This window comes from Aotus nancymaae, unplaced genomic scaffold, assembly GCF_030222135.1.
Source record: "Aotus nancymaae isolate 86718 unplaced genomic scaffold, 86718_ANA_hifiasm-v0.15.2.pri h1tg000008l, whole genome shotgun sequence".
In the NCBI taxonomy this organism is placed as follows: domain Eukaryota; kingdom Metazoa; phylum Chordata; class Mammalia; order Primates; family Aotidae; genus Aotus; species Aotus nancymaae.
The window spans coordinates 51,697,973-51,712,814 of record NW_026988419.1 but is presented as its reverse complement, the minus strand read 5'-3'; the positions used below and the strand labels follow the sequence as shown (position 1 = coordinate 51,712,814).

The 14,842-nt window shown below is 35.6% G+C and overlaps 1 pseudogene; it reads right to left on the bottom strand.

The window, feature by feature from the left end:
* Positions 1-13,255: 13,255 nt before the first annotated feature.
* On the bottom strand, positions 13,256-13,705 carry LOC105730332 (large ribosomal subunit protein uL15-like; annotated as a pseudogene).
* Positions 13,706-14,842: the final 1,137 nt, after the last annotated feature.

The window sequence follows — 14,842 nt, the reverse complement described above, 5'->3', positions numbered from 1 at the left end:
AGAAAAATCACTGAGGCATGTAATGGACTTCGCTTAAAACTTAAGAGTGAATGTAAGAAAATTCTCTTTGCTTTTGGCTGAGAGAGAATGGAAGAAGGTTGAAGATTGAGACAGAAAATGGAAGATAAAGAGGGTTCAAGAGGAGGTAAGTAAAGCAGGAAAAAGCAGAGATAAAAGATGACTTCCTATCAGCTTTCCTTGCAGGTGCCAGCTACCAATTGGCCTTTACTCTCTGACGGTATTTGTGAACTTTGAACCAGCTAATGTGCCCAACCTTTGCAGAACAAGATGAGAAATGTATATTTGGGGACTGAGAAAAGGAGTGAGCATAATATACATGCGGGAAATTTTCAGGATCACCAGAGACAGAGACACAAAAATATACCTTAATGTACAGAAACAAACAGTTCCCAAATTTAAAAATAACTGAACTAGTGCATAAAAACAGATGTGGAGAGGTAGCTCCCAAACACGAAGAGAGAGAGGAGGAGCTCAAGAAAGAAAAAAGGATAATGAGTTAGAGAAGGCCGTGGTGTTGGAGGAAAAGAAGGATCAGAAGGAAAAAAACAGCCAAAAATGTACTTACTGGAATTGCCACTGTTGAGCCTGACTATTTAAGAGGCCAAGTCTCTGGCAAGACTCCCTTCTTCACCAGGCTTTAGCTAAGTGGGAATACAGTAGAAATCTACATGGCAAATTTAAATATTGGAGGGCAAGGATGGGTGGGTTCTGTAGTCTTGCTATAATACTATTGGTTTTAGGATAAGTTTTATTATAGGGAAGAATCATCTATGTGATGGCTAATACTGAGTGTCAACTTGATTGGATTGAAGGGTGCAAAGTATTGATCCTGGGTGTGTCTGTGAGGGTGTTGCCAAAGGAGATTAACATTTCAGTGGGCTGAGGAAGGCAGATCCACCCTTAATCTGATGGACATAATCTAATCAGCTGCCAGCAAATATAAAGCAGGTAAAAAAAAATCTGAGAAGGTGAAACTGGCCTACTCCCCCAGCCTACATCTTTCTCCCATGCTGGATGCTTCCTGCTCTCAAACATCAGACTCCAAGTTCTTCAGTTTTGAGACTCGGACTGGCTCTCTTTGCCTCTCAAGCCTACAGACAGCCTATTGCAGGACCCTGTGATTGTGTAAGTTAATACTTAATAAACTCCCCTTTATATATATATATATATATATATACACACACACACATACAGGTATTGATAGGAGATATATATATCTCCTATTAGTTCTGTCCTTCTAGGGAACCTTGACTAATACAATCTAGGACCCTGTCCCGAGATATTTACTAATAAAATACAATAAAAAACCTCATCTATAACATCCTGATTTATAAGCAATTACATAAGTGGATTCTGAAGACATCATCATAATTAAGTTCTAGGGTATATGTGAATTGAAATTCCCAGTAAACAGGACTCTTCTCATAAAGGATGTATCTCTGTAGATAAATTCCAAAAACAACAAAACAACCACACATAAACAAGTGCGAAATAGTGAGGCCAGAAATGGGAAGACTGTAAAAGAAAAGTAGCCACTTCGACCTACTTCTGTTCATAGCAAAGACAGAAAACATTCAAGGAAGAGAGTAATTTGGTGGGGGCAAGGTAAATCATTGGCTACAATTAAATTTGAATCAGGTCTTGAATTACTGTCTGCTGGGAAAGTGACTGACAGGTACTTCATTAGAAAGGAACTCCACCAGCAAAAGTACGAAGGGAAAAATGTAAAATATGTTTATAAGGGATAATGATCAAGAGATGGTAGAAGAGATGTTTAAAGGAAAAGAAAAGTGACTTTGGACGGTGATGAAATAAGGCAAAGAGCTTAAAAAATAAACTCAGGAGCCAAGAAAGTGGTGTGATGAAAACAGTATTTATTTTTCCCCCTTGTGGCTTTATACAGATATACAGACACCCAGGATTTCTAGAGAGAGATGTCTGTTTAAAAGCAGGGAAGCAGCTGGGCACAGTGGCTTCTGCCTGTAATCCCAGTACTTTGGGAGGCCGAGGAAGGCGGATCAAGAGGTCAAGAGATCGAGACCATCTGGCCAACAGGTGAAACCCTGTCTCTACTAAAAATACAAAAATTGGCCGCGTGTGGTGGCGCACACCTGTAGTCCCAGCTACTCAGAAGGCTCGGGCAGGAGAATCGCTTGAACCTGGGAGGTGGAGGTTCCAGGGAGCCAAGATTGCACCACTGCACTCCAGCCTGGCAACAGAGCGAGATTCTCTCAAAAAAAAAAAAAGGTGGGGAAGCAACATTCGTAAGATGCTTTGGAGGTTTCTATACTATTTGTTTCACACTGAAGAAACGGCAGCCAATATAATGCAGATATTGTGAAATAAGGATGTGTGTGTGTGAGCGTTGTTGCTGCTGCTGCTGCTGCATTGTTGTTGTTGTTTCAGGGAAGAATATTACATCCAGTAAGTTACCTCTGGAGAAAACAATTACCACTTCCATCATTGTAAATATGGAATGAAATCTGTTTACTCATTACTTTTTATTGAGACCTTTATTTCATATGCAACCAGACAATTTAAAGAGTACGGATGTTCTGAATATATTGTTTTAGATTATTAAAGGAACACTCTAAGACTACTGTGATACCTCCAACTACTAAATGGTTTTATTTAGTCATATTTCTGAAATCTATAACTTCAAAGAATTTGATAAGATAGTTATCTTGAAGTTGGATCAGAGGAAGATACTGTCCGTAAGTTAAATTATGGACTGTATCATAAAAGGATGAACTTAATGCCCCATTCAACTTCTTACTACCATATTATCAAAGCAATAATAATTGCATTTGTAACACAGCATGAGAAGTGTTGAATAACAGTCTTTCGAAAATGGCCAGTGGTAGTGATACAGATGCAGAAATCTTGGGAAATGCTATGTAAATATTTGAGGTCAGAATTTGGTTTCAAGTGTTGAGAAAAAGGAACAAGATATTTAAATGAGACAAATGGCTTAGGGGGTTAATGGAAACAGATGGATAGCAATTAGAGGGAATGCTAAGCATGAAGCACTACTACAAATAGTTCCCGGCTGGAGAAGAGCAGATGAGCTGAGCCTGGGTATGGGAGGATGGAGAAAAAAGAAGAAATTGCTTACTCCAGCTCTTGTTCAACCTTTACATCTAAGAAAAAAAAAATAAGATAGAAAGCAACAAAGTAAATGGCAGTCATCTGTGATTCACAGTATCTGTGTGATTTATCCTTTCTCCCCTTCTTCCCACCTCCCTCCCTCACCTGCTCTTCTTCAGTCTATTTGCTTCTTAACCAAAAGTCAGGATTTGTTTTATAGTTTTATCATTTTCTTCATTTTGTCATAAAGGGCTGCGAAGTTTTCTCACAACTGCAATCTTCTAATAGTGATAAAGGGGAGAGAAAAAGAACTGATGGTGAAAAGGATGAGATGAAAGGGGATCAGCTACTAAAATTTAATTGTTTTCATGTTCAGAAAGTCTAGAAGAACTGAGTGAAACATGAGAGGGAAGGGCTTAATATGGCTTATAAATTTACCAGGTATATGTTCAAGAAATTCTTAGCTTAAGAAATCACTTTTAGCTAGAATAAGAGGAGCACATTGGAAAAGATGCAGAACTGTTTCATTATTGTTTATTTTGATCATATTTATATATATTGTACAATGATATTCAAAAAACACAATGTTGCAATGTTTATTATTTTAATTTTATGTTTTCTTTTGTGAGGCTATCATTACAGTAGTCTGAGGCATTAGTCTGGGGTATGTTCACAGGAAATTTTCCAGCATAGTTGTAATTACTCACCTTCAAACATCTTTAAACATGTATCTCAGCATTAAAGACCTGACTGAAATCATATTAGGTCAAATAAGATGAATAACACAAGAAACAGTGTATAAGAAGAACTAAAATATTTGAGAGGAAACAAATCTAATTAATGAATGGTATTTAGTGGAAAGACATTTGCTCTTAAGGATAGCAACTAACTTTAATTGTACACATTCCTTGGTTTTTTTTTTTTTTTTTTTTTTTTTGACAATGGAAGAAGAACTCCTGGGCTTTCAAAACATAATCAAATTATAAGGAATATGTATATTTCCTGATTTGGAAAAAAAATGAACATTTTATAATTATGTATATATCCTAAAGATGGCTGTTAAACATTTTTAAAAAGTACAGTTTATTTAATAACAAAAAATAAAGTGGACATTAGCAACTACTTAGACATGATAATCAATACTAAATATCTTCACAGAGAATTTGGGCAAATGCTTAAGTTTTCATCAGAAAAAGTGAGAGATGTTCAAAGGAATACACAAAAATAAGATTAATATTATTATTACTTACAATTGTTACATTGTATAAATTGTTATATGCACAATAATAGTGCAACAACAATTCTCATAGAAGCATGACTTTTCAATCTCAACTTGTAAAAAGTTTAAAATAAGATAGAGTATAGTTTAACAAAGATATTATATGGCAGCAAGAATTCTACCTGAGTCAGAGACCTGGATTTTTGCCCTAACCTTGACCAAATGTCTTCACCATTCTAAATTTCACTTATATATAAAATGAGAGCTTTCGACTAAATCACTTTCATTCTCTTCCAATACTCATATTATATGAATCTACGAAATCTTATAATATTGAGGGAATGAGTTTTCAATCCAAGATTAATGTTTAAAATTTAACTGCTTTCCAGGATTTAAAATTTACACACTATACTCATATTTAAGAAATATTTACATATGAAAAAATTCTAGAAGCATATACGCCAAAATGTCAACCTGTATTTTATTTAACAGGTGTATGTTATTGTTACCTCATGGCATGTAATGGACCCTTTGTCATGGAAACAGTGAAAAACAAGGAAGGCCTGGATCTTACCCTCATGGAGTTTATAGACTAGTGCCTATATCTCTAGGAGGCAAATTTGCAGTGCGATTTTGTGTCTTTCTTTAATCTCATTTTCTGGAGTGCTACATGTAATACTATTGAAGTAAAAGAAAGTTACTATTTTTAAAAATTCGACTGTTTTTAAGAATCACATAGTCTTACTCTAACTTTACAAACAATAGTACAAAAAGGAATATTCAGAACTTGAATGACTCCAGGATTATTTTCTTTTATATTATGTTCAGAGTTACATATACAGGTTTGTTATATGGATAAATTGCATGTCACAGGGATTTGGCATACAGATTATTTTGTCACTAAAGTAATAAGCATAGTATCCAACAAGTCATTTTTCTATCCTCAACCTCCTCCCACCCCATAATCTCAAGTAGGCCCTGGTGTCTGTTGTTCCCTTCTTTGTGTTCATGTGTATTCAATGTTTAGCTCCCACTTATAAGTGAGAACATGTGGTATTGGTTTTCTGTTTTTGTGTTAGTTAGCTAATCCAGTTCCATCCAAGTTGCTACAAAGGACATAATCTTATTCTTTTTGTGGCTTCATAGCATTCCATGGTATGTATGTGCTACATTTTCTTCCATCTAGTCCACTTACCATTGATGGACATTGAGGTAGATTCCATGACTTTGCCATTGTGAATAGTGCTGTATGAACATACACGTGTATGTGTCCTTACGGTAGAATAATTTATGTTTCTTTTGGTATATACACAATAATGGATTGCTGACCTCAGGATTTTTAACAAAAGTAAAACAATTGCTTAAATCTATTCTCACAAGCAGTGGGATTTCTGAGTTTTATGCTGTTTGAATTTTATTGCTGATCCATTATTATATTAGATGCTTGTAGCCAGTTGACCAGAGGACCTGAGGGAGAAACATCAGCCTGCTTACAATATCAGACCCCATCTAGAAACCTAGGAGTCTCTTGTAAGCACTGTGGTCATAAAATAACCAGAGGGTACTTCTTCTAAAAGTAAACTCTTATGGACAAACCTCAGTAGCCCTATGCCCCATAGTAAAAACCCTATAGTACTATATATAATGATAGATTTGATCTAAAACTCGAGCAACCTCTCTGATGAAGCCCATCATACTATCAAAATCCTTTCCAAGAGCTCCATAACACTGCCTACTACTTGCTAAATTTTGTTCTCATCATTGTTTATTGTCCTCTGTTTAGTTCCGTATCATGCACTTTTGTTGCCTTAGAAGTTCTCCTTGACCAAGGACCTATTTTGAGCAAATTGGAAATTTCTTCTAACATTTGTAGTGATGTTTTTCAACCAAATATTACTCTTTCTCATCACATTTTTCTTCCTCTCCTTTCTGATATTCTTTTCATAAGTATTAACACTTCCAAATCATTCATAGGCATATGTTAACATGAACTTCACCTGATTGGCATTTTAAACATGGTTCTTATTGTTATCATTGTTTTTACAATTACTTTTTCCTTATTAATCTGATAATAATAACTTTCTACATATTTTCATATGATTCATATTATTATTATTATGACGATTAGTAATCTATTACTAATTCATAATAGTAATAACTCTAATATTAGTAATGCCTCTAAGATGGTAAATCAGCAATTTTTAAGGACTGACTAGCTTCTTTAAAATACCCTGCAGGCAGAAAAATAATAAAGTTCCACTCCATACCATCTATTGATAGCTATGTAATACAAAAAGTGAAAATGAACATTTCGATATATGATAGTCTTGGAAATAAAGGGAAATATCATATAAAACCATAGACCCTAAGAGTGGTAAAGGACCTTAGAGACCAGCCCAATGCAGAAATGTGTTGTATAGGTTCCCTAATAGCAGACATATTTATGTGCAATATAGTGGTTATGGCCAAAAGGGGTATGTATTATAACAATACATGTAATATTGAGGATGACCTAAGTAATTATATCAGGAAAAACGTTCTTATTTTGTTAATAATCTAAGGGATAGTGCATCAATTCTATAGGTAGCCTACTATGACATTTAATAACTTCAGAAAATTCAGAATAATATAGTAGAAATATCACTAGCTTATTAATTTGTAGAACTGGGTTGTAACCACTTTTCCTTCAATGTCCTATAATTCTACAGTGGTATTTTATTATTTTGCACCTCAGCTACATTTATCATGTTGTAGTTTAAGCCTTTGTAATGATATTCTTTAGCCAGTAGAAATTATCTGTATTTTTATCTATAGTTTTTAAGGCTTATTAAGTTAAAATGATCCTTCATATATCTTATCACTAACTTTTTATTTTAAATTTTTTTCAAGTCTTGTGAACACAAAGCTCTTTTGTAGACACAAAGTCAAGCTAAATGTTATCTCTGCCCTCAGGGAATTTCAGTGTAGCTAGGAAAATGAAACATAATAACCCAAAATTGGTTACTAGCTGAGCTTAATCTAAACTTCAAAAGTGTTTGAATATGAAGATGATCTGGGTACAACAGTTCAGACTCTATTAATCATCAGTATTGATTTGGGCTGGGCAAGTGAACCTGTTCTCCCTCATTACTCAGTCCTGTCTAGAGCATGTGCCATAAAATGCCCTAAGTGCTTTCCTCTCAAAAAACATTGCTGATACACATTATTATGTACATTTTAAAAATAAAAAGGTGGGACTCAGAGAGGTTAAGCTCTTTCCTCAAGAGCCACAACTAGAATCCTTTTGAGTCCAATATTTTCAATAAAACATGGTCATGTTCCCCTATTGTATCACCAATAACAGAATAATTGTTCCTATCGTAAATCCTCCAAACATCTCAGATCTAGCTATAGGAACAATAGACTCTGATTAGAGCAAAGTATATGGAAAATACTGCCTTTTCTACATTCATAATTAAGAGACTTCTACTAGAAATTATAATTTAAAAGAATTGAGATCAATTAATAGTGACTGCCAACAATATTGTGTTGTGATGGATTCTGAGGAGATGTCTGAGAAGAGTAGAAAAAGGGGCCATAATTAATTATTGATGTTTACCATGAGAATAGAAAGGGGAAGTGGTTGGATACATGTTGTTCATTATTTTTTATCCTTAATCTGAAGAGTATACAGTTTACACATTTTCCCTACATATAATTGTGTGAATTTATGCTCACTTTATTTTTTACTACTATCCATACTATAATATACCAAGAACCTTTGTTTGCCCTTTGTTATGAAGTAAAACACTAGTTTTTCTATTTTTGCTTATTGTGACTATCTACTTCAAACAGTTCTTTTCCTAATCATCAAGTGAACAGATCTTAAACCCATTTAATTTATTACCTTTTTCAAGAGACTACAGTTTGTAACTTTGAATAGTTAGATATCATATGGACATAAAGAATTAAAATTAACATATTGGAATACAGAGTAATTTATAGCGACAAGGAATTGAGTTTTAGTTACTATAGTAACCTTAACTATGAATGTTAAGTCTTTCTAAGGTAGAAAACTCAACCATAATAGAGCAGAAATATGGCTTTTTCATGCTTAATAAGCCAGAAATATTGTATATCATAATTGTGTGCAATAAATTACTTCCGTGGAGTAAAGAAACCACTAAGATGGTAAATCAGCAATTTTTAAGGGTTGACTAGCTTCTTCAAAATGTCCTGTGGGCAGAAAAATAATATACTTCCACTGCAAATTGTCTATTGATATCTTTGTAATGCAAAAAGTGAAAATAAACATTTGGATATATAATAGTCTTGGAAATAAAGACAAATATCTAATAAAATCATAGACCCTGAGAGTGGTAAGGACCTTAGAGACCAGCCCAAAGCAGAAATGTGTTCTATAGATTCCCTAATACATTGCAGCCAGCCTTGGCTTAAACCTCCAACAATAGAGATCTTATTTTCTCACCAAGCAGTCCTTCTGGTTGTTGTACAGATTGAGGTGTTATTATAAAGTTGTTTCTTTGAGCCAACAATATGCCTTCTTTTTTGCTTTCGCTTGCTGATTCCTGCTCTGCTCTCTGGAATGACACAGTGAAAATAATCCCTATAACAACACTTGACAGTCCTTTAGATATTTGAAGACAGCTATTAAGGTTTTCCGCTAGTCTGATTCCTAAGTTTAACCTGTCTCCGTTCCTTCAACATTTCCTATAGATCATAGTTTTCTGACACTGCCAGCATCTGCTAGTCCCATAACAGATTGTAGATGTCTCTCTTGAATTAAAGGGGAAGCGGGTTTGAATTGAGCAAAGTAACTTTTCCATGTATCTAGTACATTCCAGAGACTGCGCCAACATGAGCTGACTATCTGAGAATGAAGGGATTTACACTTTCTGTAATTTTCTTATTAACCATGTGGTCAACTAAATACTCCAGATTGTTTCACATGAACTGCTGTCTGATTGCTTTTTCCTCCCATTTTGTTCTTATATATTTGCATTTCCAAGTCTAGACTGCAGACTTTTATTCCTGCCAAATTTCATCTTGTTGTTTTGGTCTGATATTTTTGCCTGGAAATATAAAGTTGGGCAATAAAGTTTTGAATCTGGAGTCAACCATTGCCAAGCTTTTAGAATCTAATAATTATGTCTACTATTTCCACTGATGAAACTATTGATCAGTAGGGACTGAGGAAGGGAACCCTCTAGCCTTTCTTGTTTGCCTACATTCCAGATTGAAACAGAGATATGAATGATATCCTTATCTTGTATATTTATGCCTAGATACTCTTTATAAAGCCTTTTAATACTATGGTCTTATGTAAACTCATAGCCACCTATATGATGGACTTAGAGCCATCATTATATCTTTGTTTTACAGATTGGGATGCTTGCAAGGTCATACAGCTAACAAATAGCACAGTTAAGACTAGAACATAGCCCAATTCTTCCCCCTCTGTACTACTACATCTATTAGCAGGACCCATGCTTACCTTGAGGAAAAACATAGCCTCTGTCTCATCAATAGAAGCTACCATTGAAATCCAGACAGCATTAGGAAGAAAGGAAAATATCATTTAACCTGACATACACTGTGTCCATGATAAACAAAGCTAGCCAACATTTAAAAGTAATCTCTGGGCTATTATCCCACTTACATAACCAGCATACCCACAAAGATATTATGATAGATATTTCTTTTTTCTACAAATATTAAACACCAATATTAACATTCCACTCCTACCAATCTAATAACTGGTGAAATATGATAAAATATTTTTGAATGTTTTATCCTAAAAGATATATAAAAATGTATATTCTTTTCTAAATATAAGTCCTTTACATAATAATTTGTTCTACCATTTCATGATAGATAGGTTTGTATTTTTCTGGAAGAAAGACATTATTAGCTGCCAAGATTTCAGAAATCTTTGCAAGACTCTATGATGGTTTGGAATATTGCTAAACAGGAGATAGTAGCTGATAAAAGTTTCTTCGACATCTTGACAGGAATCTTCATCTGCATATAGAAACTCAAATTCATTTTTATTTATTTTCTGATTACTTCCTTACATATATTGGTCTATGACTGCTTCTCTAACTTGTCGATTTTTCATATTATTCGGAAGTCTTGCCCTTTTGTAGCAAATATGGAATAAAACAGATTTTGGATATTTTTACTTCTAGAGACCTGAGATCATTTGTCTTCAATATTCAGTCTAAGTTGGTCTTTTTACTCTTCTTCCAGCTGCAAACATAACTTAAAAAGTCACTTAGGCTACATTTAGTAACTTTTATCAAACTCTCAATGTATTCTAGGTTTTAATCTTTCTGACATTATTTCCAGATGTTTGTGTTTTTCTTTTGAATTAGTGCTTATTTTTGAGTTTCTTCTCTTTTTTTGCATCTTTTAAAGAGATGAATCAGAAAGCTCTTTATATAGCAATACTGAGGTTTTTTAATAATGTTTCCTCATATTCCTTTTTCTTTGAGTTATTTTCTTTACAATTACATCTTTTACAGATCTCCAACCCTCAAAAATTGTTTTAAAAAAAAGGAAATCTCTTACCCATTACATACCATAGTTCATTTTTAGAGTCTCTAAGTTAGAGATATATCTGTGTTTTTACTGAAATTTTAGAATTTTGGTGCGTTCCTAATTTATTATATTTTTGTACCTTTTGAGTTACTGGCAAGAACAAATTAGCCAAGAATACCTTCTTACTACAGAGAAAATTATAAATGAGTTTGACCAGATGTTTTCCTCTTTGGCTTAAGCAAAAAAACTGGAGAAATGCTCTTCCCAGTCCATAAACATTTCCTATGGATAAAGCCTTGACAGCAGCGCCAAATGGGATAGAAAAGGTCTTTGTAAAAGTAAAATGTTGTTCAGTTAAGTTTTATTACTATTATTTCTGGCATGCCAGTATCTTAGAATTATTATTTCATGTGGTGGAAATTTTGAAGATATGTATAAAAATTATTAAATTCCAAGTGTATACAGACTTGAATCTTTAGGAACTGATATTTTCTATGCATTAAGGCCTAGCATATTGGTCTTATCAGAAAGCTGAATCCTAACATGAAGAAATAAGTCCGTATCATTGTAGGTTAGTTACCTCAGAAGCTTACCAGTTACTATGATACTAACCAGAGACTAGGTTGCCAACATAAAGACTGCTTCTACCAGAGTCACTCTGCCCAGTGGTAGACTATTACAGAACTAGAACCTTGACAAGAAGAAATTTATTTTATTGTCAGATCCTATGTGTACTCAGTATGGTGATCCCAGACAAGCTTGTGAGAAGATTCCAATCTTTCTATTTGTTTCATCATATAGTACCTTCACTGAAAAATATTAATAAAAGCAACATATTGGGGCCTCATAAGACCTGTTCTTATTTCCCTCATTCCAGAATCAATAACATGCACGACTCTGTGTTCCTAACTCATCCTGGAATGATAGCCACAACCACATGAACCAACTTTTTTCTCCTTTAGAATTTATGAAGCACCTTACATGTGCTATCTAATGCAATCCTCAGAACAGTGCTACAAGGCAGGTGATATGGCTTGGTTGTGTCACCACCCAAATCTCATCTTGAATTGTAATCCTCATAATCCCCACATGTCAAAGGAGGGAGATGATGGGAGGTGGTTAGGTCATGGCAGTGGTTTCCTCATGCTGTTCTCCTGATAGTGAGTTCTCACTAGATCTGATGGTTTTATAAGAGGCTCTTCCTCTTTCACTTTCTACATGAGCTCTCTCGCCTGCTGCCACATAAGATGTTCCTGCTTCCCCTTCTACCATGATTCTAAGTTTCCTGAGGCCTCCCCAGCCTTGAGGAACTGTGAGTCAGTTAAACCTCTTTTCTTTATGAATTACCCAGTCTCAACTAGGATCTTTATAGCAATGTGAAAGCAGACTAATACAGTAGGTGTAACTATTTCAATTGTACAGATGAGATTATTCTTAGAGGGTTGATTACTTCCTTCAAGTGAAAGGCTAGGTAGTGACATCAGTGAACCAGAACATCAATGCAGGCAGATCTCCTTCCATTTTAAATACATCATGTATTCTTTTAATTACATTACAACTATGAGAAAATCTGTGGCTTTTAAAAAAATTCTATCAGAAGAATTCAAAGAAGATATGGAGGCAGAGGTTAATGGCAGCTTAGGTCTGGAATACGTGGTATTAGATGAGGGTAAAGCTAATAGCAAGGCCTTCAACTGGAAAAAATTTAAAGAACTATTGTACAGAAGGATCCCATGATAAGAATTCTCCAATAACAAGAAATATCAGTGGCTCCAGCTCTAGAAATTGCCTTTACTCTCAATTGGGATTAACCTTCAGATGAATTTAAAAGGTTAATTTGGATCTTTGGCTGCTGAGACATACTTCATTGGGCATTATGAGTAAATGGAGAAAGATATCAGATGATAAGAAAAGCAAAAAAAAAATATTCAGTAGTTTACAGTTGTTATATTAGACAAGAAAAACAAAAGCTTTCCAAAGTCATATTTTTATTTCCTGTAGTGAACTACATTTCTGTTTCCAAATATTCTAGTTCCCCTCCCTGCGATGTTCCTCACTGCAGGCCGCTTCCTGTGGGAAGATTATACATTCCCTTCCTACTGCACTTGAAAGTGATTATGAAACTTGGTTTGAATGAAATAAGAACGGAAGTGAGTGTGTGTGTTCTGAGTGCAAGCTTTGAGAGCCAGCTCATGCTTAGCCATGTGTCTTTTCTCTGCTTCAAGAACAGCAACATCCTGAGCAGCAGCAGCCCCAGTGTATGCAGGCTTGGTATCTTTAGGAGCTAGCATTTTCTATGAATTAAGGCTTGGCAGATCAGTCTTATCAGAAAGTTGAATTTTTTATTTTTCAATTGTTGGCATTTAGTGGACACCCTTTCATGTGACTTCAAGCCCCCAGGACTCTAACCCCACCCCTGACACCCTTAATCCTCTCCTTGGCTCTTCTGTGAAGAATTTGGCCTTCACGATGACAGGCTGCTTTGGGAGCTTTCCCTTTTCCAGAACTTTTTAGTTGCCTGATCATACCATGTCAACAATGGGAGCAGCTCCAGTCTTGTTTATAGCAACCTTCACCCGCGTCTGCTCCCTGACCAAAGTCCACAGCTTGTCAAGATTGACAGCTGGGCAGAAGCTTTGGTTTCTCTTTAAGTGGTAATGCCTCATACGAACTTTCTCAAAGTAACCTGGGTGCTATTTTGCCAAAGTTGATCCTGTGGTGATGCATGCCACCAGCATTACCACAGCCTCCTGGGTGCTTCCGGTGCTTTACTCTGCAGCTGTGACCATGGCTCACATGGCCCCAATGTTTCTGAGTCTTCCTCAGTCTGGATGGCATGTCAGCAGCACAGACAAAAGTGAAAAAGCTGACTCTTAATAATAGAGTATTCCTGAGTCAATACTGGGACCCCTCTCCATTACACTATCTACAATTACATCCTAGGTGATCTCATTCAGTCCCATGACTTTAAATACTAACTACAAACAAACAACTTGTAAACCACAAGCGAACAACTCATGAACCTCATAAAGGTTATCTTCCTCATCAGCCTCTCCTCTGAACTCCAGGCTCATGTATTCAACATCTTCTCTTACATGTCAAATAAGGGTCTCAAACCTAACATGACAAAACCCACCATGTGAATTTCTCGAGTCTTTTTTTGTTATTCTCATCATTTTTATGTTGATATGGAAATTTCCTTTCTCTCAATGTTTACATAAATATCTTTTGGTCATCCATGCCTCCTCTCTTTTCTCATGAGCCATATCCCATTGGCAAACTGTGTGAACTCCACTTTCCAATCATACTCAGAGGCTGATTATCACTTATTACCACCTTTATCACTAGAGTCTCAATCATATCTGTCTCTCCTCTGGATTATTGCAATAGGTTCCTATTGAAACCCTTCCACCTGGTTTTTAGGCACTGTATACTCCACACATAGGAGCCAATGGGATCATTTGAAAATAGAAGTTAAATCATCTCTCATCTGATCTCACAAGATAAACTCCATGTTCATCATCCTCCCCTTCTGTTAAGTTCTTGTTCTCCTTCATGTGTTTCTTCTTCCAGGACCTTATCTCTCACTCTTGTCCTTGGTTACTACCTTCCAAACTGATCTCCTTCCTGATCCTCAAATAAGAGAGGCATACTGCCACCCCAGGGCATTTGCATTTGCTTTTCTTCCTGGAAAAGCTTATTCCCAAGCTATCTGCACACTTTAATTCAAGTGTCTACTGAAATATTACCTTACTGAAAGCCCTTCCTTAGACATATTATACCAAATAGCATTTACTCTTTCCTGGCTGAGTGTGGAAGCATGCTGCATGTGATCTGGGCTGGCCACTGCCAAGACAGGGTGAGTCTCAGCTGGCACAGAACCACCCCTCAGAGCTTCAGCTGAAATCAGGAGTGGGCCACATGGATGTGAAACACACCCTAGAGGCATTGACTAGTATTCACAAGGAGATATGA